General features: G+C 42.7%; 1 protein-coding gene across 1 annotated transcript in view; it reads left to right on the plus strand.

Annotated features, from left to right (window-relative positions):
- HS6ST3 (heparan sulfate 6-O-sulfotransferase 3) overlaps positions 1-24,649 on the plus strand; it is a 674,485-nt gene that overhangs the window by 625,286 nt on the left and 24,550 nt on the right. The window lies entirely within an intron of this gene.

Genomic DNA, 24,649 nt, shown 5'->3' on the forward strand with positions numbered 1-24,649 from the left:
GAGGCTGTTACCAGCAGCCCGGACTTCAGGAGATCCCCGCGAAAACCGCTCTGATGCGGCCCCTTCCCTCCCAAACCACTCAGATGCAGCACTTGCTATTGAGTGCCGCATCTGAGGGGTTAAATATGATCGGAGACCACTGCTAGTGGTCTCCGATCATTGCCCTGAAGCCCGAGGCTGTTACCAGCAGCCCGGACTTCAGGAGATCCCCGCGAAAACCGCTCCGATGCGGCCCCTACCCTCCCAAACCACTCAGATGCAGCACTTGCTATTGAGTGTCGCATCTGAGGGGTTAAATATGATTGGAGACCACTGCTAGTGGTCTCCGATCGTTGCATTGAAGCCCGAGGCTGTTACCAGCAGCCCGGACTTCAGGAGATCCCCGCGAAAACCGCTCTGATGCGGCCCCTTCCCTCCCAAACCACTCAGATGCAGCACTTGCTATTGAGTGCCGCATCTGAGGGGTTAAATACGATCGGAGACCACTGCTAGTGGTCTCCAATCACTGCCCTGAAGCCCGAGGCTGTTACCAGCAGCCTGACTTCTGGAGATCCCCACGAAAACCGCTCCAATGTGGCCCCTACCCTCCCAAACCACTCAGATGTGGCACTTGCTATTCAGCACCGCATCTGAGGGGTTAAATATGATCGGAGACCACTGCTAGTGGTCTCCGATCGTTGCCCTGAAGCCCGAGGCTTTTAACAGCAGCCCGGACTTCAGGAGATCCCCGCGAAAAAAGCTCTGATGCGGCCCCTTCCCTCCCAAACCACTCAGATGCAGCACTTGCTATTTAGTGCCGCATCTGAGGGGTTAAATACGATCGGAGACCACTGCTAGTGGTCTCCAATCGCTGCCCTGAAGCCCGAGGCTGTTACCAGCAGCCTGACTTCTGGAGATCCCCGCGAAAACAGCTCCAATGCGGCCCCTACCCTCCCAAACCACTCAGATGCGGCACTTGCTATTCAGCACCGCATCTGAGGGGTTAAATATGATCGGAGACCACTGCTAGTGGTCTCCGATCGTTGCCCTGAAGCCCGAGGCTGTTACCAGCAGCCCGGACTTCAGGAGATCCCCGCGAAAACCGCTCTGTTGCGGCCCCTTCCCTCCCAAACCACTCAGATGCAGCACTTGCTATTGAGTGCCGCATCTGAGGGGTTAAATACGATCGGAGACCACTGCTAGTGGTCTCCAATCGCTGCCCTGAAGCCCGAGGCTGTTACCAGCAGCCTGACTTCTGGAGATCCCCGCGAAAACAGCTCCAATGCGGCCCCTACCCTCCCAAACCACTCAGATGCGGCACTTGCTATTCAGCACCGCATCTGAGGGGTTAAATATGATCGGAGACCACTACTAGTGGTCTCCGATCGTTGCCCTGAAGCCCGAGGCTGTTACTAACAGCCCGGTCTTCAGGAGATCCCCGCACGATGGCAGAAAAGTTCTTCTAAAGTGCCGACGTGAATAGCCGACACTTCAGAAGAACTACCCTGAATGTCCGACATAAAAACACTATACCCTGGTCGTTAAGGGGTTAAAGTGTAGCTAAACGTTTGACAAACTTCTGACATGTCACAGTCACAGGTCAGAAGTTTTTGTTGGTAGGGGTCCGAGCACTGAGACCCCCACCAATCGCTAGAATGAAACAGCTGAAGCGCTCGTGTGAGCGCTCAGTCGCTTCGTGTCTGTTCGGCTTTTTACGGAAAGCCAATGTATTGATGTACGGGCTCATAGACTTTCTATTGAGTCGGTACTCTGATACATTCATTTCCGGAAAAAGCCAAACAGACACGAAGCGGCTGAGCACTCACACGAGCGCTTCAGCTGCTTCATTCTAGCGATTGGTGGGGGTCTCAGTGCTCGGACCCCCACCAATTCAAACTTCTGACATGTAACCATGACATGTCAGAAGTTTGTCAAACGTTTAGCAGCACTTTAAACATTTATCCAGTTTGCTATGGATTCAGTTCATCCTCCACACAATGTGTCTTAAGATGTCTAAAGGAAAGGCTAGCTGGGCAAAATTCGGTCAGATTTATAAAAACTGTTTAGTTGAAAATAACACAAACATATGTGCCATCGTGTTTTCTATCTAGGGGTGTGGACTATTTTTAAATGAGTGGCAAACAGAAAAGTATACAGCTTTTTTTATTCCCCATAAAAATAATTTTATATCCCAAAAACAAAGGTGGATAAATGGTTTACCTGGTGAATTGAATACATCACAATATATATATATATATATATATATATATAGATATATATATATATATATATATATATATATATATATATATATATATATATATATATATATATATATGCACAAAGCAATAAGAAAGCACCACTGTGTATTTGAAGAGCCAGGTGCAAGGCTTTAGACACCGATCTAGTATCCAAACAAAGTATAAAATAAGCACAAAATGGCAGCACTTTGGTATGGTTAGAAAAACAGCAAGATACCAGTTAAAATGTGATTTTGCATGATACCTTAATTGTATATATGGACATTGACTGAAGCTCTATTCACATCTGCATCAGAGGTTCCACTCATGGTTATTAGAGGTGTTTGTGGTGCTGACCGTAAAGTTTATGGACAAATTTATGTGGACACCTGAATATCAAATCAATAGGTGCTTCTTCAACATCTCATTTCAGAACCATACATTTGTAGTGTAGTAGTCCTTTTATTGTTGTATGTACCTTCACTCATCTGAGAAGGCTTTCCAATAGCTTTTGGATCATGGCTGTGGAAATGGGTGCCTTCTCCATTTAGCCCCAACAGCAGATGTAACATTTGGGCACAGGCCTGGCTCATAGTTTGCAATTTTATATCGTCCCAAACCGGTTTGATGGGACTGAGGTTGACTGTGAAGTCTATCAAGATCTTTTACATCAAACAATGCAAAATATTTGTAACTTTTAACAACCCTTGCTTTGTAGAGGCATTTTAAAATGAAACAGAAAGAGACCAAAAACTGTTGCCCATAAATTGTAAGTAAACACTTTTTAGTAACATTTTCGTTCACTGAGGCTAAGGAGCAGGTCCAAAACCATAAATGATAAATGATAGACCCGGTCATTGTTCCTCCTCCATCAAACTTTTAGATCCACACATTTAGTAGAAAGTGTTCTTCTTTTATTGTGGAACCCAGACTCATCTTTCAGACTCCCAGATGGTGCACTGGGATTGATCACTCCAAATAATGCTTTTCCACTGCTCTGGAAATCAATGGTGTTGTGATTTACACCACTGCTCAGCCATGGAAACTCAACCCAACCTTAATTTTATTTTTAACCATAGTATTGACCGAAGTGGATTGCCAACTTTTTTAAAGGTATGTCTACCTTTGTCCATGTATTATTCTCTATGCTTCCACTCCAAATAAATAATTAATAAACATCAAAAAGACCAAGAAAATAACATGGGGTTCTTACTCAGTAGTCACTATTTTCCAGACTATAGATTTGCTGAGATTTCCTATGAGCATGTCAGTTATTCCTGAGCTACAAAAATCCCCTTTGAATCTTGTTCTGGTTCCTTCTGTTTTAAACCAAAAAACAAAGAGTTCTATTCTTCCTTGCAACTTGAAAGCCAAGTGGTGGTGGTGTGGGGCACTTTTCAATGCAATTGTTCCAGGGCCAGCTTTATGTTGCCTTATGTTGGTGCCCCCTTTCCCACATGGTGTTTTGTAATATAGTGTAATAAATAACCATACCAAGCAATGTCTAATTATCGGTACTGTACAGTCGCAAATGTTGGCCAAATAGCACTTTCATGCAGTTGCCTAAATAACAATACTTCACAGTGCTGCTACTGCTGCCACCACAATACGCTGCAAATATAATATACTGTACAGTGAGTAAGCAGCAGTGCCCCACAATGCCTAAGTAAATACATAACACCAGCGTACAATTAATAATTGTATTTCTTGTGGTCATGAATGCCCCTAAGGCCAGTAATGAGTTATATCAAAAACCCTGTTCAGTTGCATTGGTAAACATGTTCTTTGTGTTATCGATAGCTATTTAATATTTTTTATTGCACGTAGATTTGGGAGACAATCCAAATATAATAAATTGTTTCTTTAGCAACATTGTTACTCAGAACATAATCGTCCATGTAGTCCTATAATATAGTATATTTTATAAGATCATGAAGAGTATGCAATAGAAAATTTAGAAGCCAGCTATATAATAACTCTTCTCTCAGCAGTGAACAAATATACTGTACAAATTCCCATTGTCTGGTTTTCAGTATACTTTGCTTAGTAGATCTTCCAAATTATACAAAACCTCACAATCATATGACAATCTATTCAAGTAAGTTTTAATATTAATCTATTCAAATAAGTTTTTATATACAGGGTTCTCTGTACATCAAAGGACTTATATTGTCTAACATATCAAACATATCAAACAGTTTCCAAAATCTATATCCTAGGCTACAGCAGCCACTATAATTATACTGAGATATTCTGGCTATATAGAAATGTTCCATTTATAATACATATTCAAAATAATGTTTTGCCGTAATTTTGAGATTCTAAATTACCATATTGATTTGAACAATGTGATTAATTAGTTGAACTTTGTGATTTGTTACACTTGCATTTATAGATAAATTATATTTATAGACGAACTACCCAAGCACAAAAAAACATTCTAAAATGTTGGTTCACAACAAAACGGTGGTGCATGTTTGCCATATATGCCGGGACAATCTATGTATAAGTGTCACGATCTGTGGGTATGTGGACCCACTGGGCAGTACCACCGTAGCGGGATAGCAGCTGGCCAAACAGTGTACAAAGTAAAGTCTATAGTCCGAGCAAGGGTACCTGTGGTAGTACAGACAGTAGCGGTGGCTAGGCTCAGATGGGACCTTGGCAGCAGACACCAGGTGTGGTGTAACACAACAGGACTCCAACTCTTTTAAGGCACAGGAACAAGGTAGCACGGGATACAGGTAGCAGGAACACTAAGGGACCGTTTGCTAGACTGACACGGGAAAACACAACGACGCTTAGGCAATGAGTGAAGGGGCAGGGCCCTTCTTATACTCCAGGGTGATTATACAATTCTAAACATGTGTGCGCACTGGCCCTTTAAGGCCGGGACTGAGCTTGCGCGCGCACCCTAGTGGTCACTGCAGGCCAGGGCGGCCGCATGTGCTGGCATTTTGGCGTCGGCAGGGTGAGAGGAGTCTGCGGTCTGCTGCCGCTAGAATAAGTTTAATGTGTCCATAAACTTGTCCAATACCCAAATGTTTGGCTGTTATACACCAAGATACAATTTCCTTAACTAACTTATAAAATGATTACACTGTTCAATTGAACTGTATGCCTAAAAATATCATGCAGTATGTATTTTTTTATGAAAGGCAATGATACAATGCATTCGGAAAGTCTTCAGACCCTTTCACTTTTTCACATTTTGTTATGTTGAGGCCCTGTGATAAAATATAAAATAATTTAAGTTTTCCTCATCATTTTGCACTCAATACCCCATAATAACAAAGTGAAAACAACATTTTAGAAATAGACCCTTTTGCTATAACAGATTCAGTTCTGTTTCTACACCTTGCTTGGAGTCCACTTGTGGTAATTTCATTTGATTGGGCATAATTTGAAAAGACACACCCCTGTCTATATAAGGTCTTACAGATGACAATGCATATCTGAGCAAAACCCAAGCCGTGAGGAGGAAAGAACTGCCTAGAGAGTAGAGAGTAGAGCTCAAAGACAGGATTATGTGGAGGCACAGATCTGGAGAAGGGTACAAAAAAATTCTGCTGCACTAAAAGTTCCCAAGAGCACAATGGTCTCCATAATTCTTAAATTGACGAAGTTTGGAACAACCAGGACTCTTCCTAGAGCTGGGCACCCCACCAAACTAAGTAGTCAGGGGAGAAAGGCCTTGGTAAGAGAGGTGACCAAGAACCCAATGGTTACTCTGGCTGAGCTCCAAAGATCCTGTGTGCAGATGGGAGAAACTTCCAGAAGGTCCACCGTCACTAGATTGCTCTGGACCTCAGACTGGGCCGAAGGTTCACCTTCCAATAAGCCAGTGACCCTAAGCACACAGACGAGACAACAAAAGAGTGGCTTAGGGCCCTGACTTGAACCCAATCGAACATTTCTAGAGACCTGAGAATGTCTGTACACCTACGGTCCCCATCCAACCTAACATAGCTTAACCTTTTCCCGCACCACAATGGAATATTACGTCGTGTGCGGGGGGGGGGGGTGATGTACGCTGCTCCGTATGCTGCGGGAGTCAGCTGTGTAAAATGGCCAGGAACAGTGATCCTGGCCATTTAACCCCTTAAATGCTGCAATCAATCATGATCGCAGCATCTAAGATGTTAGAAAGAGGGGGCGCCCCCTACTACAGATCATCAGTCCCCCTGCGATATGATCATATCATGGCAGCCCGCAGACCTAATGAAGGCCCGCAGGACTGCCTTTCTTCATCTCCTGTTGAGCCCTACAGGAGCCTATAAAGATTACAATATACTGCAATACATTAGTATTGCAGTGTATTGTACCATTAGTATTGCTGTGTTTTGTACCTGTTTATTAGTTTCTATGGGGACTAATAAACTGTGTAAAAAAAGTTGAATAAAGTTTTTAGTAGTGTAAAAAAAACTAAATGAATTTGAAAGTTAAAAAAAAGTCTATTAAAATATAACATTATTTAACCTGCACATTGAATGTCGTAAAAAAAAATATAATACACCAGAATCGCTGTTTTTTCGGCCACGTAATATCCCACAAGAAAATAAGTGAAGAGTGATCTAAAAGTCTCATGGAGCCCAAAAAGATACAAATATAAACTACAGCTCGCCCTGCAAAAAATAAGCCCTCAAACCTCTCAGTCGACGGAAAAATAAAAGTGTTATGGCTCTCAGAATACGGCAACAAAACACACATTTTATTTTTAACAATTAGCTTCTTCCTTGTAAAAGTAGTAAAACATAAAAAAACGGTAAAAACTTGGTATCGCTGTAATCGTATTGACTGGTAGAGTAAGGTTAACATGTCATTTTTACCGTACGATGAAAGTCGTAAAATTGAAAGCGCTCAAATTGAGGAGTCACCGTTTTTTTCCTATTCCACCCAGCACATTTTTTTCTAGTTTCCCAATACATTATATGGTACAATAAATGGTGCCATGAAAAACTACAACTCGTCCCACAAAAAACAAGGCCTTATATGGCTTTATCGACGGAAAAAAAAAAGTTATGGCTTTTGGAGGATGGAGAGGAAAAAATGAAAACGAAAATAAAAAAAATGGCTGTGACGGGAAAGGGTTAAGAGGATCTGCAGAGAAGAATGGGAGACAATGCCCAAATCCAGATGTGCTAACCTTGTGGCATCATACCCAAGAAGACTGGAGGATGTTATCGCTGCCAAAGGTGCTTCAACTAAGTACTGAGTAAAAGGCATGAATACTTATGTCAATGTAATATTTGAGTTTTTCCTTTTCAATAAATTAGCAAAGATTACTAACATTCTGTCTTCCCTTTGTCATTATGGGGTATTGAGTGCAGAATGATGAGAAAACTTGAATTTTTTATTTTATTTTAGCACAAGGTCTCAACATAACAAAATGTGAAAAAATTTATAGGGTCTGAAGACTTTACGAATGCATTGTATGCAACTGTATAGACATACAGTTGCACACATCTGCGGCATGTGTGTAGTGGTCGGTTTCAAATGGTAAAGGCCAAATGTAATCCACAAACACGGTGTACTTTAAATTTAGTGTGGTTTAGCCTTACAGTCAAACACCGTTCAGCCATAACATTTTAACCACTGGCAGGTGAAGTGGATGGCATCAATGATCTCGTTACAATGGCGTCTGTCGAGGGGTGGGAAATATTAGGCAGCATGTAAACAGTCAGTTCTTGAATTTAATGTGTTGAAAACAGGAAAAACTAGCAAGTATAAGCATCTGAGCCACTTTGACAAGTACCAAATTGGATGACTAGACAACTGGGTTAGAGCATCTCCAAAACGGTAGTTCTTGTGTGGCGTTCCCAATGTGCAGAGTTTAGTAACTACCAAGAGTGGTTCACGGAAAGGAAACTGGTTAATCGGCAAAAGGGTTCCCTAGGCTCATTAATGCGTGTGGGGAGCTAAGTCTGGTCCGATCCCACAGAATAGCTACTGTAGCACAAAATGCGGAAAAAGTTAATGCTGGCTATGATAGAAAAGTGTCAGATCATAGAGTGGCTGAACGGCGTATATTACACATAATTCCCATTTTCAGCCAATTTTGTACTTTCCTGATATTGTCTAGAAAGAAACCAGTTAAAATGTGATATTGCATGATACCGTAATTGTATATATGGACATTGACTGAAGCTCTATCCACATCTGCATCAGAGGTTCCACTCAGAGCCTCCGTCACAGATTCCATCAGTCTTGACAGGAAGAGTAGTGCTGCATGCTGTGTTATTCTTCCCATAAAAATCAAGGGCACCACAACGAAACCTAATGAACCCCATTATAAGTCAATAAAGTCCGCTGGGAGCCTGTGCTACCAGTTGTTCGATGGATCTGTGCATTGCGTTTAACATTATCAATGCAAACCACAATGCAAATGTTAGCACAACCTTGCTGTGTAAGGCCCCATGCACAATGCCGTGCCCGTAATCACGGCCCGTGATTGCAGCCATGGCTGGCCGCCAATGGCCGTGGACAGCCACCCGCATTTTTAGTCTGTGCTGGGAGCACAGTCCGTAAAAAGCAAAAGATATGTCCTATCTTTTGCTGTGGCTTTCTATGGCCCGGACACCTTCCCGCGAACAAACGGGAAGGTGTCCGTGGACAATAGAAGTGAATGGGTCCGTAATCGCGGACCGTAATTATAGTCCGCGATTACAGATGATTTTTACGATCGTTTGCATGTTGCCTAAAGTAATACTCAATACTTCAGTGTTGACAGGGAAAAACCACGTATATTTACTATTGCACAGTGAATAGTTTTGACATGTGACATACATTGTTTTGTTTATTTACAAATATGTTTAAAATTACTTTTTTTATTAATTGTAATAAAATGTTTTTGCCTTTCAAATCCAAATTAGACCCAATTTGAAGAAAAGTTTTGACTTCATAGCATAGCATGATAAGAAAATACTGAAATAATTATAGTAAAAAAAAAAAAAGAATATTTAAAGAAAGAACATTGTAGGCTTGAACATAAGTATAGTCATTTCCTTTCCTATTTCAATGTCTTTCACGTATCTATTAATTCTTCTGGTAAAGTTATTTATATCGCAATCTGCTGGGAATTTAGCTTTTTGGTTGTATATATTTATGTCAAGTTAATAACACCTGGCTGGATTTACTTAGTAGTTTTTCTTACTTAATAATGCCTTTTAAAGAGCTTGACTAGCTACATAATATATGGGTTACACAATGTAAGTACAATTCACAATTCTACACGTATATTTAATTTACATCTCCCCTGAAATGTTCAACAACTCTTCCCCTTGGGCGTTTATTGTTCTGCTTCATTTATAGTGCAGAGTAATTTATGATGTCATATACTAATATAAACTAGAAATACATATTTAAATGTTATCTATAATTTATGGATAGCTATACATTTGTAGCGGCTCAAACAAAAATAAGGGTCATTTATTTGAGTGTACGTAGAGGATACTGGCAGTGCCAAATTACAACATTGCCCAAGGGGTTAATCATATTTACAGGTAAAATATGCCTAATGCATATGTAAATTATGCTTTAGTTAGTGCTGAATCTTATTTTAGTTTATTCCTCAATACATGTGCCTTGGGGGTTAATATTATAATTAAAAAAAGTAAGTTGCATTGCTAGCTCCCATAGTGCATCTGGCTGTCTGGGTGACTACTCTACAAACATAATTGTTCTTAGTCTTCAAAACATCTGGCAATGGTTGAAAATTCTTGTTCCAGCTTAGGTTAGCTTTCAATGTATTTAATTTTTGTAAGATACAATCGTATTCTATCACGCTGCTCCTGTGAGCAACTGGCAATTATCAGTGTAATCAAAACTAAGGCCGGGTTCACACGTAGGGTAAATACTGCGGATTTTCCGCAACGGATTTAGTAGCAAACTCAGGGAAAAAAGTCATATACTTACCCAGAAGTCGTTGCTTCTTCATCCAGGCTGGCCTCCTGAAATTACGTTTTATCCCATGTGTCCGCTGCAGCCAATCACAGGCTGCAGCGGTCACATGGGATGAAACATCATTCCAGAGCTGCAGAATGTCAGGACATCAGAGCGACTCCTGCCATTTTTTTTATCATTGCAGGATTTGCACAGTGGACATTCCGGGTGAAAAACTGCACCACAATTTGGTGCAGATTTTCTGCTGGAATTCCCTGCGGGCAACAGGGTGGATACACTGTGTACCTTTACGCAGATTATCCGCCATGTGTCAACTTGCCCTAAAAGTGAACATGCAGTACATGCTAACAATTTTGCTTTCAATAAAGGACAATCATTGCATGATAGATTTTTTTCTAGTAAAATGCCAATGGAAAAATAGCTGTGTAAACACTTCCTGAACCATAGAATATGAAATGTCTTTTTTTTTTTTTTGCCAAAAAATTGCATTGAACTTTACAACTTTGAACAATGTGCTAAGTCAGCCTAACAGTAGAATAAAAAAAAGCTCTGGAGCTCAAACTACTGTTCTAACAAGTAAAACACTTTGAGGGCTACTACAAAGGTCCACTCAGGAGAACACATGTATTTTATTATTTGGGTGGAGATACACTAGTAGATTAAAGAAAAAGTTCAGTACACAAAGTTCCTTGCTATGAGCCCCTTCCCTTGACCGCATATACTGCATATAAAAAAAAAAAAAACCTGCAATACACTAACAACAAAGAATCCTGGCCATCGTCTTCCTCTCTCTGGCAGCAGGGATCAAAAGTGTTAGTAGCAAGTACATGGAGATTTAGTGACGTATCCTTTGTTACCTACTGGGTACTTCAAACATACTTCAGGTAGCTGCTAGGCAAACAGCAGTAAATTATTCATTAGAGAGTCAGAGAGATTCCACATTTAGGGTGAGATGCCTGATTAGTGGGGGAACCACCTCTGGGACCTGCACCTACAGATGTAGCCAAGTTTATCTTGACTCTGATAACTTGCTACAGCGTGATATCACTCAACAAAAGCCATTGAAAAGCTATTGAAAAGGTCAAGTTAAAGTTTCTTGCCACTGTGTATTAAATGCATTAAAAGTCAAGATTGAGATGGCAACATCTGTATCAGGAGAACAGTAGTTCCCTGACTAAGCTTGCTCAACCGTTTACATAAGTGCCATAGATTTGAATAGCACTTATAGCCACGGGATGTCTATTCACAATCTCTGCACTTCGTTACTCTGTCTGTAGTAGTTACAGCAGAGGAAGCGTAATCTCGTTGTAACCTGTCATCTACAGCGTAATCTCGCGACATTACGCTTCCTCTGCTTTAACTACCACTGACAGAGTAACTAAATGCAGAGATTGTGAATAGACATCCCGTGGAATGTCTATTCACTGTCTAAACACTTCAGTATTGTTAATGTGTTAGTATAAGACAGCACATAGCGATCTAAAAGGATCCCTATGCGCTGTGTAAATGAATGGAGAGGAGTGCATGATGCTGATTGGTCAGCGTAATACACTCCTCTGTACAACGCCCACTTGGTCTAAAGTAAAAACACGCCCACTTGGGCATTAAGCAACTCATTATCATAAATCTAAAATCGCTAATAAAGTGGTGAAAATAGATAGTTTTTTTTAAATAAAAAGCATTACTGTCACCTACATTATAGCGCCCATCTCCTTATGTAGGAGATAGGGCACTTATAATGGGGTGACAGAGTCTCTTTAAAGCTAGATCTAGAAAGAAAGAAAGAAAGGAAACAAAGTATAGCGTTATGCTTGACCAACAAATAAAAAAAATCCCTGAGAATATTGTATTGCATGTAAAATGTGCATATTATCCGTTACTAAACCAATTTCCATTTTAATATCAACTAATAGCACGAAACACTGCTCCTAAATTATTTCCTATTTCTTCATCATCTCTAGAACCCAGTCAAAAAAAATGTCTGCATATGAATTTGCTATTACCTACTGTTTTATTGATCTTCAGTGGTTCAAAGCTTTGAATTGCACCCAGTTTGACTTAACATTAATATTCCTTAAAATCTGATTACAGCTGCTTGATATAATAATTCTTTCCGAGATTCACAGTCTGCAACTGAATTTTAGTTTTCTCCTATTTCATGCAAGAATTATTGATTTACTCCTGATATGAATTTAATAGGTTCAACTGAAGAGCTGTTTTTAAGTGTTGTACACTTTTTTTTTTTTTTTTTTACTTCAGAAGCTTTCTGCATATACTCTTGGCATTTTTTTCAGACAATGTAACTAAAGCCTGGCAGGGTTATGAATGTTCTACTTTTCTAACCTCGGGGGATGTATAAAGTCAATATGGCAGTAATAGATTTTAACTGTATAGCTTTTGAGAAGGTCATTTTGAAGATATAGAATTGTGGTTGAACACTTCAATATTCAAACATTCAATATTGAAATAAAATGTGTTCCAAAAGCTTTCTGTTTTAACGTATTTATAGAAAATATACAACCGCAGACATGAAGAAAAAAATCTCAATCTTAGATTAGAACACCATACTTTATACTGCACAATTATTTTTTAATTACATTTCATTGATGGAACCATAATCGTTTTATATACAGAACAAATTCCTAAGAGTGGTTAGAAAAGCTATTTTGGCTTGTCACCCCAGGCAAACTTGGCAAAATGTACCCCCTCCATCTCCTTATGGTTAAGTGCATTAACCAATGAAAAAAAACTATCAATACCAATAAAATCACTATTAAATTGAACTATTAGAGCTTAAGTAACATCAAAGTGTACCTTTAGTGTTTTATCTCTTAAAGGGATTGTTCAGGATTAGAAGAACATGGCTGCTTTCTCCTAGAAACAGAGGCGCACTTAACCATGGGTTGTGTCTGCTATTGCAACTCAGTTCCATTAATATGAATTGGGCTGAGCTGCAATACGACACACAACCTGTTGACAGATGTGCCGCTGTTTCTGGAAGAAAGCAGTGATGGTTTTTCTAATCCTGTACAACCCGTTTTAAATTAGACTGATGAAAGATAGATAGATAGACAGACAGACAGACAGACAGACAGACAGACAGATAGATAGATAGATAGATAGATAGATAGATAGATAGATAGATAGATAGATAGATAGATAGATAGATAGATAGATAGATAGATAGATAGATAGATAGATAGATAGATAGATAGATAGATAGATAGATAGATAGATAGATAGATAGATAGATAGATAGATAGATAGATAGATAGATAGATAGATGATAGATAGATAGATAGATGCAAAAAATCAGGCAGCACTCCAAGGTAAAAATTGGTGGTGCTTTATTGGTCCATAAGTAAGTGCAACGTTTCAGCTCCACACAAGAGCCTTTCTCAAGCTAGCTATGTATCTTTAGGGGGAACTTCCTAACTTGTGATCACAGCAGCATCGGCACTAATTCAAGGGGGGCGGTGGCAAGTGTAATGTGGGTTAGCTGGCTTGTAGCGATAGCGGCCGTTACTGGGCTGCAACTCTACTATATATGTAACAATTTAGTGAAGTAGGAGAAATGAGGGGTCTGCAGCAGCAACAGTTAAGCTTTGAAAGGAATGGCTTTACATAGGTACTGCACATGAGGAGCTTAGAACACAATTAAGTTTTTAGTTTTCAATGAAGGTATGTTTTAAGTTAGTTACATATTCACATATATTAGACTAAACCATAAAACAACATAAGACAATATACCGTGATCAGTCTTTAATGATAGGTATTCTTATTGTTTTTTTCCTCGTGCTCCATGCTTACATACCATGCATTATGCCCAATCCCAGGTAATTCAATATTATCTACTGGGCCCAGATTTAACAATCCAGGTGTTCATTCTGTGTCCAGTTCAGGGTGATTTTTGGCGTATAGTCAAGTTCTTGGTGATATAGTGGATAATGTCTAGCACATGGCGGAGGTTTTTCACTTAGAAACCAATGACACCAAGCCCCATAGTAAAACTTGCAATGGGGCAATGATCTATAAGTATACGAAAGGCTTATGATTATAATGGTCGTTAGTGATCTGCATTCATGTTCCCACTGTCATATTCAATCATCCACATCACTAAGTACCACTTAGTGGAGATGGACCCCAGAGCAACTACTATGTCTGCGACCATGGTTGTTGTGCCAATGAATAAGACTCCCCCCCCCCACATTTCAGATCAGAAATTAAAATCAGCAGTCTGTCACAGAGGCTATGAGGTCCCAGAAGTGGGGACTCAGTGCACAACCAAGTCCTGCCAAACCCCTGTTACTGTTGACCACTAGATCGGCAGCACTGCAGGTACTGGGTCAGCCTCATGCTCTTGGGAGGGTGGGGCTGAGATGTCTTGATGTAGTAAATTGAGGGTCTGCACCAGAAGTTAATTTAATTTTGCAGTGGGCAAAATTTATATTTCTTTGGGGTGTTCTACATAATACTGTGAAATAAAATTTAAAGTATACCTATGTATGACATATATAGAGCACATATTGAATTTTGCATTCAAAGCTGCATTATATAACTTTGGAGAATAAAGAAAGATATAACTATTAAAGTCACTTCTTCAAACTCCACAGAAACAGTTTATTTCCAGTGTTAGAAAGATGACTTTGGGATGTTTTGTCAGGTAACCCTTATTTAATCAAATGAAACACTTTAAGATTTATTTTATCAGGGATCTGTTTTAAGTACAACCCATAGGATTGTTTGGTTGACAGAAGCATTTTAAAACATGAACGGTGACTGGGTGCTTATAAAATGATTGAGTGTTTGATTGGCAATAATTTCCTCTAAAGCATTTCAGCAGTTTTACAAAATTGTAATAGTATTTTTCCACTTTAATGCTTTTATAAAAATAAAAAACACATAGTACCTAATGGAAAAAAAGGAAATTAGAACTTTACCTATTTGTGCAAAGATTTATGTAGGTGTTGATGCAACCTGCCATTAAATGACAGACTATAGAAGAGTATGTTTATTTATTTTCAGCTGACATAATCTTTTCTGCGTGAATTGATACTAATCTAATGTCACATGAATTAATTTACTACTGTATTTCTGCAAGTCAGAACAGAAGCCAACCCTGGTACTTGCATAGTATGCTAATATTTATGCTTATAGTTTCCATTGTTATAAGTAACATTAATGGATGTTATAGCACTTTATATTTCCATGATATATACACATACACACATATTGCCATACATGTTTTCTGAAAAGTGGCCTTATTATTCTGCACAGTATTTTATTTAGAGCAGCAGTTTATGCTCCAAAGCTGCTCTTCCAACTGTAACTGTAGACTGAAAGCTGTAAACATAATCATCCATTTTGGAGTTATGGAGCTAAGCCTTCTAGTCACCCAGTCACCTACCTGTATAAAAGTATACACAAATATTTCCCTACTTTCTCCTCAAACTCTCCTCTGTCCATGTCAACCAGTCTTGTGTAAGTTGCCTTCTAGAGTTAGGAGGAGTTTTATGTAATGGTGGCCAAACATACGCACTGACGCTCCATAACTCTATGGGAGATATGAATACAGCCAAATGAGGCTCTTATAAGTTCTTAGATTTGTGTCCTTTTGACACAATGTATACAGCTATGTAGATAAGAATTATTATAAAAAATTGTCAGTGGTGTCTGCTAACAAAACACAATATATGTGGTATAGGTTATATCAAAAGTTCATATGAGTAAGTACATTTTCTGTTTCCTTTAGTAGATGTTCTGATGTTTTCAGATATATTTATGAAGTAAAACAAAGCAACAATATAGCAGAGGTTAATTATCCCAGTAATTAAAAACCATCAAGTTATTTGGAAGCTGTCAGCTGGGATAAACTATTTTATATCATCTCTACACTTGAATTAATTTGAGGGGATAGACTGTAGGTCAATGCCATATTTCTTATTGTTTTCCTGCTGTATTTTTCCCTGCTGCTCTGTTAGTCGAATGTGGAGATAATTATAACGACATGGTTCCTGTGATATATCTACAGCCATGGTTTTAATTAAAACAAAAAGTAATGTAAAGTAGTCGATGCATGCCGTTCTTAAGAAAAAGAATGACTTCAAAGTTCTTGAGTTAAAGGGAATCTGTCACCAAGACGGACCCCTGTAACTTAGGGCATTTAACACCCATTAAACTCCCATTTAGGGCACCAATAAAAGGTGCGCTCTCTATGCCAAATGAGTGTCTAGCTTAGTTGATTGGTGGTGCTGGACTACATGTCCACATCCACATGATTTTTTAGTTATCAGCAGTTTCGAACAGGTGCTTGTTTTTCTTAGAGCATCTGTTTAAGTTGCTCTGGTGACAGACATGCTTTGCGAAAAAACATTTTTGACTAGTTACTTCTAACTGTTATTTTCACAATGGTGTTTACATCAAGTAGTATGCAGACTTCAAACACTGGCATTCTTTCTGTTTCTTGCTTAGCATGCTTAAAGGGGTTTTCTGGAACCAATTAACTATTTTCTATTTCACTGCATATATAAAAATAATATAATTTGTAATATACTTACATTTTTATTTCATCTTCTAACACCCGATTCCAGCGCCGATCACATGATGCGTCTCCAGTAGCACAATCCTTCTGGTGCTACCCCGTCCATGATCTTTGAATTCCGTTTCCCGGCAGACTCAATGTACGGGTACGTCATTCCTGACGTCACTGTACACTGATGGAAGTGGTGGAACAGATACTCACTTTCTTCTGATAGTTTCCAGTCCACTGAAAGGGGGGAGAAAATTACGTGCAGGAGCTGTGATAGTGCTGGAGTGGGCATGCGTGGTAAACATTGCTAGTCTCTGAGCATGTGTGGTTTCTATACTAGCAGTGTTTACCACACATGCCCACTCCTGCGCTATCACAGTGCCTGCGCGTCATTTTCTCTCCCCTAGAAGCGGACGGGAAACTATCAGAAGAAATTATGTCAGTGATGTCAGGAGCAGAGCTGGAGTCCCAGTCAGAGTGCTACTGGCGCTTTGACAAGGACTCCGGCTCTGGGGTTGCCCCTGACATCACTGTCCATATATGGGCAGTGATGTCAGAGGCTTCCCCAGAGTCCTGGGGCAGAGCCTATACTAGTGCTCTGCACGGGGACCTCTGGAGAAATATACATCTTTGGGGTCAAATTAAGTTGTTTTTTTTTTACTATTATGTGAGAGAGAATGTTTGTTGGTCCAGCACTGATATGTTGCACATTTATCCTTAGCTCTCACTGATCTAATGAGAGCAGTAAAATGGCAAAGGAGATTAATTTTTTTTTATAGCTGGGTGTAGTAGGCGTGATGAGTCCCTGCTACTGGTGCATTGCATGCTGGGACACAAGCGGTGCATGCCAGGAACTGTATGACCAGGAGAGCGAGGCAACGAACAAACAGAGCTAAACAATACCTCTCAATGTAAACAAAAGAGCATAATGGTAAATGAAATAATAAAAAAATTAGATAACGATATTGATAGATAAATTGAGAAGCATTGAAGTGATTTAAAAAAAAAAGTATTGGAAAACCCCTTTAAGGCTCTTTTAACACTGGTATCATGTCTTCTGTTTATAACTGAAGCCATGATGCTCCAACTCCTTCAAGTTAGATGGGTTGCATTGGTGTACAGCAGCCTTCAAGTCTTGCCACAGACTCTTAATTGTATTGAGGTCTGGGCTTTGATTAGGACATTCCAAGACTTTTAAATGTTTTCCCTGAAGCCACTCCAGTGTAGCTTTAGCAGTACATTTAATGTAATTGTCCTGCTGGAAAGACAATGCTGGAAGGATCTACAAGGGGGGCTCTGTGGCACTATCTACCAGGGGGGTCCATGTGGCACCATACAAGGGAGGGTGTGGCACTATCTACCAGGGGGGGAGTGTTGCACTATCTACAAGGGGGCTGTGTGGCACTATATACAAGAGGGGGGGTGGCACCATGTACAAGAGGGGGTCTCTGTGTCACTATCTACAAGGGGATGTGTAGCACTATCTACATGGGAGCTGTGTGGCACTATCTACAAGAGAGGGCTGTGTGGAACTATCTACAAGAAATGTTGTGTGGCACAATCTTAAGGGGGGGGCCGTGTCTCACTATTTACAACCGTGTGGCACTATCTATAAGGGGGGCTGTGTGGCACTATCTACATGGGGGGGGGCTGTGTGGCACTATCTATAAGGTGAGCTGTCTGGCACTACCTACAAGGGGGGATGGTGTAGCACTATTAACTAGAGCGGCTGTGTATCACTATCTGCAAGGGGCTGTATGTGGCACTATCTACAAGGGGGGAGTGTTGCAAAATCTACAAGTGGCTGTTTGGCACTATATACAAAAGGGGGTGTGTGGCATTATCTACAAGGGGGCTGCCTGTCGCTATCTACAAGAGAGGTCTGTGTGGCACTATCTACAAGGGGGCTGTGTGGCTCTATCTACAAGGAGCAATGTGTGGCACTATCTACCTAGGGCTGTGAGGCACTATCTACAAGGGGGGCTGTGTGGCACTATCTACAAGGGGGCTATCTGGCACTGTCTTCAAGGGGGCTGAGTGGCACTATCTACAAGGGGGGCTGTGTGGCACTATCTACAAGGGGGGCTATCTGGCACTGTCTTCAAGGGGGCTGATTGGCACTATCTACAAGTGGGGCTGTGTGGCACTATCTACAAGGGGGTTGTCTGGCACTATCTACAAGGGGGGCCATCTGGCACTGTCTACAAGGGGGCTGTGTATCACTAGCTACAGGGGGGCTGTGTGTGGCCCAATCTACAAGGGAGCTCCCTGGCACTATCTACTAGAGAGGTGTGTGTGTGTGTGTGGCACTATCTACAAGGGGGCTGTGGCACTATCTCCAAGGAGGAATGTGTGGCACTATCTACCTGGGGCTGTGAGGCACTATCTACAAGGGGGGCTGTGTGGCACTATCTACAAGGTGGGGCCATCTGGCACTGCCTACAAGAGGAGGGGGTGTGGCACTATCTACAAGGAGGAATGTGTGGCACTATCTACCTGGGGCTGTGAGGCACTATCTACAAGGGGGGCTGTGGCCCTATCTATAAGGAGGAATATGTGGCACTATCTACCTGGGGCTGTGAGGCACTATCTACAAGGGGGGCTATGTGGCACTATCTACAAGGGGGGGCTATCTGACACTGCCTACAAGGGGGGGGTGTGGCACTATCTACATAGGGGGCTGTGTGGCACTATCTACAAGGGGGGCTGTCTTGCACTATCTACAATGGGGGCTATCTGGCACTGTCTACAAGGGGGCTGTGTATCACTAGCTACAGGGGGGCTGTGTGTGGCACTATCTACAAAAGGGGATGTGTGGCACTGTCTACAGGGAGCTGTGCGGTACTATCTATAGGAGACTGTGTGTGGCACTATCTACAGGGGGCTGTGAATCTCTATCTACATTGGCACTGTGGCACTATCTACAGGGGGCAGAAAGAGGGCATTATTGCGTACACAAAGGGGGCATAGTTACTGATAGGGCACTTTTTTTGTGTTGAGCACTAAGCTATCATTATTACCATCTGGAGCACTGTGGATTACGAGTTTGATTAGAGGATGGAATATAGGTGGGGAGGGTACTGGAATAGCAACAAACCAAACTTGTCTGTGTGTCAAATTCTGCAGAGACGAGTCGTGGCAGGAATAAGTCATCACAGTGGTCTGGGCTGGAAGGAGAAAAAAGGGAAAGCGATTGACTCTAATCAGAGAAAACATCACCCGTGCGTCACTGGATATAAATGTGCTATAATCACTTATATTTTCTGCAGAGCACCTGTGTATAACTGGCAACTACCACTACATGGTCGTAATATTGGTCTTTATATAGTGGTTTTTATTCAGTAACAGTATGGGGGTTTTATTCAGTCACTATGTGGTTATGGTGTGGCGGTATTATTTGGACCTTATAGTCCGTTATTATTGGTAATATTCGTCTGATAATAGTGAGTTCTATTCAGTAAAAGTATGCAGGTAATATTTGATCTGGTATAGTGCTATGATTTAATAACTGTATATGTATATAGATAATTTTTTGTGTGAGAGGGGGGACATATACTTTGGGGCTTACAATACTCCTAGACGCGCTAGTGTAATGTCCGTGGCTGCGTGCTGTCAGCTCCAATCCCCTCCTGACAGCCACAGCCACGTGTCGGCAAGCGCTGGCCCCAGCCTCCTCCTCAGGAGATGCCAGCGCTCGCTTCCAATCACCTCAGCCGGATCCCGTAGGGTGCGCGCGCACGCTCATGCCCGCTCTTAAAGGGGAAGCGCGCATACTGGACTTCTTGATGAACTTTGACCCGTGAGTACCCTGGACTATAAGAGGGGTCCAGCCCCCTGCTTCAATGCCTGAGCGTTGTTGATGTTTCCTAGTTTGTCTATGTGATGGCCTCCTACTGTAATTCCAGTTCCTGTTTCCTGTTCCTGTACCTGTTCCAGTTCCTGTTCCTTGTATTCCATACCATCCTGGTCGACAACTGTGCTGTGCCAAAGTCGTGTTGTGATGTATTCCACGTCTGACCTGCTTCACCTCGCCTGACGTCTACCTGCTGCCTAGTCCTAGCCGAGCCTGCCCTGCTGCTGTCTGAGCTGCCACAGGTACCTATACGAACTATAGACTTTCACCGGAAGCCTGTTGGCCAGCTGCCTTACCGCCAAGGTGGTACGGCTCAGTGGGTCCACAGACCCTTCGTGACAGTACGCTCAGGCCATGGATCCCGCATGTCGATTCAAGACCATGACGACGTCACAGGAGATGCGAACGGATATGCTGGACCTCCGGTCTCGACAGGACCAACTCCTCCAGGTGTTGAACATTCTTGCACGTTGGCATGAGGCACAGGCTGCTGTTCCTCCTACTACACCTCCTGGCAGTGTTGATCCTCAGACTACACCTCTTGGCAGTGTTGACCCGCGTGTTTCTTTGCCACTCTCTGACCACTATGATGGAGAAGCAAGTACCTGTCGTGGATTTTTTAATCAGTGCCAGATCCACTTCAGCCTGCATAATAGGACATTTTCGTCTGATGGCGCAAGGGTCGTTTTCATCATCTCTCTCCTCACTGGCAAGGCTCTTGCATGGGCGACCCCTGTTTGGGAGAGACAAGAACCAGTGACCCGTGACTTCCAAGCCTTCCTCCAGACTTTTCGCATGGTGTTTGGGGAGCCTGGACGGGTCTCATCTGCAGCGGCATCTTTAATTAACCTACACAAAGGAGACAACTCCGTGAGTGAGTACGCCATCCACTTCCGCACCCTGGTGGGTGAGCTGTTATGGAACAATGAGGCTATGGTGGCTGCATTCTGGCATGGACTGTCTTCTAGAATTAAGGACGAACTTGCCTTTTGGGATTTGCCGTCTACCCTGGATGACCTCATCCTTCTGTCTGCCCGGATTGATATACGGATCCAAGAACGCCTCCAAGAGGTTCGACGGGAGGGAGTCCTTCCCAGTCTGGCCCCTACTTTGCAGCAACCCCTGCTGTCCTCAGATGTCGATCCTCCTAAGGAGTCGGTAATAATGGACCAGTGTAAGTTATCCACCCAGAAAAGACAACGCAGACGCACGTCTGGACTCTGTCTTTATTGCGGCCTCGGTGGCCATCTTGTGCGCCTGTGTCCCCAAAGATCCCAAAATCTAGGGTTTCTAGGAGTGACAACCTTGGGTAAGAATGGACTTCCGTCTAGATTGTCCATACCGGTGACCATAGTGTCCGGTGAGAGAACGCATCAGGTCTCTGAGTATCTGGACTCTGGATCTGCTGCTAATTTCATCAGTAGAGACCTGGTGGACCTTCTGCAATTACCCACCACCCCTCTGGAGAACCCGTTGACAGTTGGTTCAGTAAATTGTCTACCTCTGCCAGACCCAGTTATAGCTGTGACTAAGCCGCTGAGGCTCCAAGTGGGAGCCCTTCACTCCGAACTTCTGCCTTTCTATGTGCTATCCAAAGCTGTTAACCCTGTGTTGCTGGGCCTGCCTTGGCTCCGACTGCATGCCCCAGTCCTGGACTGGAATTCTGGAGAGGTTATCCAGTGGGGCCCTGAGTGTCAAGGTCGTTGCCTGGTGCAGATTAGTTTGGCTCAGCCTTCACTGCCTCGGTCATTGGCAGGATTGCCGAATCATTATGCTGCATTTTCGGACGTCTTCAGCAAGAGGGAGGCGGAGACATTGCCTCCAAATCAGGCATATGACTGCCCTATCGAGCTGATTCCTGGTGCATCCCTTCCCCGTGGTAGGGTATATCCTCTCTCCTTACCAGAGACTATCTCCATGTCTGCCTATGTGAAAGAGAACTTGGAGAGGGGCTTCATACGATAGTCTTCCTTCCCGGCAGGAGCCGGCTTCTTCTTTGTCAAAAAGAAAGATGGCTCTCTTTGTCCTTGTATCGACTACCGAGGTCTCAACCAGATCACGGTGAAGAATAAATATCCGTTGCCACTGATCTCTGAACTGTTTGATCATATACGTGGTGCCAAGATTTTTTCTAAACTAGACCTGCGTGGGGCTTACAACCTAGTCCGGATTCGCTAGGGTGATTAATGGAAGACTGCATTTAACACCCGTGATGGACACTATGAGTATCTAGTAATGCCCTTCGGCCTGTGTAATTCTCCCGCGGTCTTCCAGGAGTTTGTGAATGACATTTTCCGTGACCTCCTCTATGTTTGTGTAGTAGTCTACCTTGATGACATTTTGATTTTTTCTACAGATCCTATGACGCACCAGAGACATGTCCGTCAAGTTCTGCTATGGTTAAGGGAGAATCGTCTGTACGCCAAGTTGGAGAAGTGCATGTTTGACAAAGATGCTCTACCCTTCCTGGGCTACATCGTCTCGAATCGAGGTCTCGAGATGGATCCTGAGAAGGTAAAGTCTGTTCTGGAGTGGCCACGTCCTCAAGACTTGAGGGCCATACAGCGCTTTTTGGGATTCGCTAATTTTTACAGGTAGTTTATTCCAAACTTCTCCTCACTGACTTCTCCCATCTCTAACCTTATTAAGAAGGGTATGAACGCCAAGGTGGGGACTCCTGAGGCAGAGTTCGCATTCAATAGCCTGAAGAGTGCCTTCACGTCAGCCTCTATCCTCCATCATCCGGATGTCTCTCTGCAGTTCTCATTGGAGGTGGACGCATCCTCTGTCGGTGCTGGTGCACTCCTGTTCCAGAGAGGTCCCAAGGGCAAGTCAAGGGTATGTGGATATGTTTCTAAGCTCTTCTCTTCCGCAGAACGCAACTTCTCGATTGGGGATCGGGAGTTACTGGCCATCAAATTGGCCCTGGAGGAATGGAGACATCTATTAGAGGGCGCAGCTCATCCGATCCTGATTTTTACAGACCACAAGAATCTGACCTACCTCCAGACGGCCCAATGGCTGAACCCTCGTCAGGCCATGTGGTCACTGTTCTTTACAAGGTTCCAGTTTGAGTTCCATTATCGCCCGGCCGACAAGAATGTGAGGGCAGATGCCTTGTCCAGATCTTTCAGTCCACAGAATATTATTGATCCGTCTTGCATTATCTCTGTCAACCCCCTGCAAGTTGTGGACATTCCTCCAGGGAGGACTTTTCTGCGCCTGGCTGATCGTGAAAGAATCCTCCGCTGGGGACACTCCTCTAGACTGGCAGGTCACGCGGGGGTCCGTAAGACCCGGGATCTGATTGCTTTTAATTTCTGGTTGTCCACGCTGCCCAAGGACATTATGGATTTTGTTTCTTCCTGTTCTGTATGTGCAGCCAACAAGGCCGCTCACTCCAGACCAGCTGGTCTGCTCCAGCCATTGCCTGTGCCCAATGCTCCCTGGCATATAGCTATGGACTTTATTACGGACCGCCTCTCTCTGCTGGATGCAGTGCTGTCTGGGTGGTGGTGGACCGATTTTCAAAGATGGCCCACTTCGTTCCTCTGACCGGTCTCCCTTCTGCTACTCAGCTGGCCAAGCTGTTCATCCAACACATCTTTCGCCTGCACGGCTTGCCGCAGCATATTGTGTCTGATCGGGGGGTTCAGTTTACCTCGAAGTTCTGGAGAGCCCTCTGCGGACTCCTCGGTGTGAAATTGGACTTTTCATCAGCCTACCATCCTCAGTCCAATGGTCAGGTCGAGAGGAGCAATCAGATCTTGGAGAACTACCTACGCCACTTCATTTCCAAGCAGCATGATGACCGGGTGCTGTTGCTCCCATAGGCAGAATTGTCCTACAATAATCACACCAGTGAGTCCACAAGGAATATGCCGCTCGTCATTGTTTACGGCCAGCACCCACAAATGCCTCTCCCGGTGCCCGATACTTCCGAGGTTCTTGCGACTGACTCCACCTTTAGAGACTTCCTACAGATCTGGCAGCAGACTCGATCCTCCATCCTAATGGCGGTCGACCACATGAAATGGAAGGCTGACACAAGGAGAAGAGAACTTCCTCAGTTTCTTCCTGGCACAACATGTCTTCCAGGAATATCCGACTAAGGGTGCAATCATGCAAATTTGCTCCCAGGTTCCT

This window comes from Rhinoderma darwinii, chromosome 2 (assembly GCF_050947455.1).
Source record: "Rhinoderma darwinii isolate aRhiDar2 chromosome 2, aRhiDar2.hap1, whole genome shotgun sequence".
In the NCBI taxonomy this organism is placed as follows: Eukaryota; Metazoa; Chordata; class Amphibia; order Anura; family Rhinodermatidae; genus Rhinoderma; species Rhinoderma darwinii.